Genomic DNA, 6,203 nt, shown 5'->3' on the forward strand with positions numbered 1-6,203 from the left:
TCCATTCTGTTTTCCAGAATAAACCACCTACATACAATCCCTCCTCTCACCCTCTGACTTTTGGTAACCTCAAGCTAGATAGCTGACATTCATTTATCATTAGACACAGCCAAGAGTCAAGAACTTAGAACATTTCATATAAATTCTTTTACTTCATATATTTATTGAGCACCTAGAATGAGCTAGTTGAACACTCTATAAGCTAGGTCATATCCCAGGGACTCTCCCACTTATTAAGAATGATGCTTGAATTCGTCCACGGGAAGTAGCATTGAACCATCTACTGGCAAGGTGGGTGCCAGTTCTGCCTCCAGAAATGAAAGTGCTATTGTCAGAGCCTGACTGCTATTCCTCTGGCATCCGGGCGCACATATCCCAATTACCATCTTTCAGCTCTCTCATTTCTATTCCTAGACATTCTTTAACCAAACCCAAGAGCATAGCCATACCTTGGACTTAAGTTCAATGTTGAATCACTGCCTTCAGATCCTCTTTGTAATAATGCCTTCTTTTTCCAGTGATCCTGTGAAATACCTTTGCTGAAAGGCTGTTCATATAAAGTGAGGAATTACATTTCTTCATTTGTCTACTTATTACCTAGACAGTACATATTTCCATTCTATAGCACGTCCAACAGTGTGAGGGATACAGGAAGTACCCTATCCATAAAGAGAGAGACAGAATAAACACTCCTGAAACAATGCATGTACAATATAACTTCCAGAAGGGAATTTATCAGTATGATCTATAGATTTCAAGGAAGATTAAATAAGCTAAGCTTTGACATTAGAATTTAGAAGATTTGGGCAGCCCCAGTGGCCCAGCAGTTTAGCGCCTGCCTTCAGCCCAGGGTGTGATCCTGGAGACCCAGAATTGAGTCCCGCGTCTGGCTTCCTGCATGGAGTCTGCTTCTCCCTCTGTCTGTATCTCTGCCTCTCTCTCTGTGTGTCTCTCATGAATAAATTAAAAAAAAACAATTTAGAAAATTCTAAATTTATAATGTAGAAAATAAACAAGAAGGACAACAGCATGAGCAAGGCATGAAGAAAGGAAAAACAACACATAGTCAAAATATGTGGGCACATCACTCAAACCTACTTTTCATTCTGGACCTTCTATAGGGATCTAATTAACTGAAAGCTATACATTCTCTTTAAAATTTGGTTGCTTTTTTCAGATTTGTTATATTAAACATCATTAGCTCCTAGCACTACAGTTTAGGTTTTGCTATTTACAATAATAAATATTAAAATGTGATATTAAGTTAAATTATATTTTAAATGTGTATTAAATGTTATACTGCTTGTGATATTTTTGATATCTCATAAAACTTAGTCACAAACACCCCTACTAACCCTAGTTATAAGGGTCTTGAGTAAGTACACCTAACTGGACTGGAGTTGTATTGGGAATAGATAGTAAGATCTATATAAAATTTCTGATTTTCCACACTACTGTCAGTTCTCACTTCACAGAATACAGGGTACACAGAATAGACCACACAACCTCTCTGTGCCTCAGTTTCATTTTCTATAACATGGGAAGGTAATGTAAGGATTAAATAATTTATAAATGTAAAGGGCTTAGGTCAGCTCTCCATTTTTTTCCTAGAATGAGGAGAAGGATACCAACCATAAACTATTTAAAATAGATCTTCTGCCTTGGGATCATGTGTTCACATACACTTCTAGCAAATGCTTTTAGATTCTATTAGAAGTATACACATGCTTCTACTAAATACTCAGTTTAATTTTTATAAATTATAAAAGTAAGACCATAGCCCTTGGAAAATATTTTGTATGGATAAGAGAGTGATAGAAAGTTTAAAATCAAAGGACCACGCCCAACCATAAGCCCTATTGGACTCTCTATTGACAGTTTAGTGCGTGCTCTTCAAATGTGCATTTGTATGTAGGTATATTGAAGGTATACATTGTTTATGTGTTTTAGTCTATATATGAGTATATAAAATATAATACTATTCTTGAAACTTTAATACTTTGTATAGGCATTATTTGTCACAGTTATAAATTTTCCTACATTTTAATTTCTATAGATTATTCCCTTTTATGATCATACCATAATTCATTAAACCAGTACATTTTTGCTTGACATTTATGTTACTTCTAGCATCTGTCTTATACACAATGATGCAATGAACATCACTTTACAGAAATTTTCACTTACTGGTTTGAATATTTCTGTTGGAGAAATTCCTAGGAATGTCAACACCAAATAAAAAATATGTATATGTTGAACTTTGATCGATTCTGTAACTTTGTTCTCTCAAAATCCTGAAGTATCTTTCATTCTCATTTACAGTATATTAAAGAGTAGTTTTCCCCACAGCCTTACTCAAACTAAATATTATCAATACTGATTATATTAACCAAATGATAAGATATAAAATCATATCTCACTTTAATTTGCATTTAATCATTCATTCATACAATTTCATTGATGACCTAAACAATAAATATATTATTGATCTCCAGATGAACCTAAAGTAAATTTACATAGTAAATTTTACATTGAATAAATTTACATAGTAAATGTAAATTTATGCAATGTAATATCTATGTAGAGATAGTCTATACAAAGATAAATCAAAATAATAATCATAAATTATTTAGAATGTGCTATGTTGCAGATATTTTTATAATATTTGATACATTTTCCCATTTAATTATGATATCTGGCTATAGTTAGACATATTTTATGGCTGAGAAAAAGTATAATAATTAACTTGCTTAAGGGTTTACAGTTAAAAAGTGATAGAACCTAGATTTTAATCCAAGAAGTCAACTTTACAGCTGATACATGTTCTAAGGATATGAATTTATTGTAGAGCCAAATAATTCCTTTGATAAAATCCTGGACCACAAGAAGGTGATAGCAATGTGTTTAGGGATGCCTCTGGGATGTCATTTTTAACAAGCAATCAATACCTCTATGTTCCTGAATATCTATATCCAGAGCATATGCATCATCAATGGAATATGTATCTAATTAATGGCTTTAAAATGATTATTTTTGTCAGTAAGTCTTCTTAATTCATCTTGCTTTCCTTGAGAGATGAATGAAGATGGAATTACAGTACATTAACAGTACATTTCTGGGTTGGAAATTACTGTACTATTGAAGATACAAAATTTCATGTTCTCTTGAAATGTTTTGGCGGGAGTGGGGGTGGGTCTGGATCCCTGAACAACGTTTCTTGATTTCATGACCACAACCCCAAGCATATCATCAGTATCATCAGTATCTCCTTCAGCACCAACACCAATAGCCTGCCATGGACAGAGCTACTCATAAATCACTGTGTGTGTTTATATAAAGAAATGTATTTTTTTAAGAAATGTATTTTTAAATCTAATTCATCTTTACATCAAAAATGAAAGCCAAACATTTAATTATAATTAATTAAAATAGAAAGAAAAACATCTTTCTCAAAGGTGATTAATAGAGAAATCATAGTTAAAAGAACTTGGCACAAGAAGAAAACAGAAGCATATAAAGACACATACATGTGTATGCATGCACACATACACACACACAGAAGCATATAAAGACACATACATGTGTATGCATGCACACATACACACACACAGAGTTGAATGAAAGAATGGAAACATAAAAATCTCTCTAAAGCCACCTTATACATACCAGCTATTCTTGTTCTTCCCCTTCCTAAAAGCACATCCCCAAAATACAAACACACTCTTATAGTTGCTAATCTCATGACCTGGATTAGGCAGACACTTAAATTTTGATAATTTGAAAAAGAGATTAAAATAAATCTAGCTAAAAAAGTGTTGATAGCTTAAGACTTTCCATCCCGAAGTCCAATTTGTGTATATAGACAAAACACGTGAAGTACTAACACATTTTAATTGTAATTGTGTATGTATATATAGTTACTCAGTTATTTCAACAATTTCAAAAATAGTAGTTCAAATTAATAAGAACATGTTTAATACTCAAGTACTTGTTAAAATCACCTCCAGAACTCAATCTGATGTCATCTTTGTGACCTCCAAAAGCCAGTTACCTGATGGTCCCAGTAAGTAGAAGGCAGAGATTATACAAGGAAATTTTCCAAGATAATAAGGTAATCAAAGTACTGGCCATCTACAAAAGAACTACTTACATAAAATTTCATCTACAAATCATGACTTACTAGAGTTTTAACTTAGCAGATCCCAGCATAGAGGCAAGTAAATCAGGACCCATACTGGGAACAAATCATCTAATTGTTTAATGGGGAGTTATTTTGATAACTATAGTTAGGGCTATAGTTTCTAATGATTTTTAAAGAAATTTTTAAAGCAGATGCTCTTTGTGTCCAAGGACTTAAATAGGAAACAATCCTTGTAGATGGCAGAAGAATTCAAATTTCATCTAAATAGGAAAGATTGGAGGGAAAAAAAAAAGCCAGTTAGCTATTTACAAAATCATTCCTGGAACTGTGCCCACCATTTGGCTGTATTCTGAACTTAATTCGTAAACGGTTTCCAATCCACATCTTAGAAGAAACACCATTAATAAAATGTTCCCCTTTGGGCAATAGACTTGACCTAAAAGAGGGCAGGATGCCATTTTCAAACGGCACAGAATTTCAAAATATGTAAGCTTGCATCATTCCAACTCCATGCCCTTGAGGTTGCATCTCTACTGACTGAGCAGCTAATCACCATACCAGTGAATTCCTATCCATCCCTGCAGTGATCCGTTTTTCCCAAGGGCACAACTTCATTGGAGCCAGGCCAGGTTGATGCTCCACAAACACACTAGATCCTGGTATTAACCATTCAATTCTCTGCTCCACAAGTAAGCTCTCTTCTTCAATAAGAGAATGACCACACGACAATCCATCTGCCTAATGACATAAAGAAAAGTCAATACCCCAAGGAAGTCCTGGAACAAAATTTTTCTCACTTAGTCTAGTGTCCCCTTCATCTTTTAAGACTATTATTAAAACTTTCGTTGGACACCGAGGCTCCAACGAAAGATGAATGGATAAAGAAGATGTGGTTTATGTATACAATGGAATATTACTCAGCTATTAGAAATGACAAATACCCACCATTTGCTTCAACGTGGATGGAACTGGAGGGTATTATGCTGAGTGAAGTAAGTCAGTCGGAGAAGGACAAACATTATATGTTCTCATTCATTTGGGGAATATAAATAATAGTGAAAGGGAAAATAAGGGAAGGGAGAAGAAATGTGTGGGAAATATCAGAAAGGGAGACAGAACGTAAAGACTGCTAACTCTGGGAAATGAACTAGGGGTGGTAGAAGGGGAGGAGGGCGGGGGGTGGGAGTGAATGGGTGACGGGCACTGGGTGTTATTCTGTATGTTAGTAAATTGAACACCAATAAAAAAAAAATAAATAAAGTATATTAAAAAAAAAAAGACTATTATTAAAACTGTGTTACATTAAAGATTAAAAAATATATACTTCAGAGAGAAAAAATAAAGATTCCATACATTCTCACTCTGTAACAATTAGAATTCTCAAATAACATGCTTTCAATTTGGAAATATGTCTGTGGAAATGAGATCATCAAGTGGCTTTTCTCTGACACAAAAAGAATCAAAGAACTACAAATAGCCTGGGAAGCAGAGGTCAGAGGAGAGCTGAAGGGAAGGAAGTGACCCCCAAAATAAAGGACAGAATGCCTCAAAGACAATCTTCCCAATGAGGCCAATAAACAGTTCTGTTTTGGTATTTTTAAGTCATGCTAGCAAGGAGTACTGTGAAGTGGGAAGAGTAGAGAAGGCAGTGTCTAAAAGACTTCATATTGTTATTTAATCCTTATTCAGTCTCATTTTTTTGTATAAATGGTATAAAGATCTATTTATTCAAATTTATTACATTAAGAGCCTTAAAGTATGTAAAGCACTATCAAAATTTATGCATCCAGTCTTCAATAAAAGTTAGCTCACTCTCTCACTTAATGCCTGATATTTTCACTGAATTAAAAGTCCATATAAACTGCTTCGTGCTGGGCGTGGAGACTGCTTAAGATTCTCTCCCTTTTAAAGAAAAAAATTCTCTCCCTCATCCTCTGCCTGTCCCATTCCTCACATGCGTGCTTACACTCCTTCTCGCTCTCAAATAAATAAATAAATAAATAAAGTCCATATAAACCAAAATATCCTTGTACAACAGATGCAAACATTATTTATCTTATTA

This window comes from Canis lupus, chromosome 18 (genome assembly GCF_003254725.2).
Source record: "Canis lupus dingo isolate Sandy chromosome 18, ASM325472v2, whole genome shotgun sequence".
NCBI classification, from domain to species: domain Eukaryota; kingdom Metazoa; phylum Chordata; class Mammalia; order Carnivora; family Canidae; genus Canis; species Canis lupus.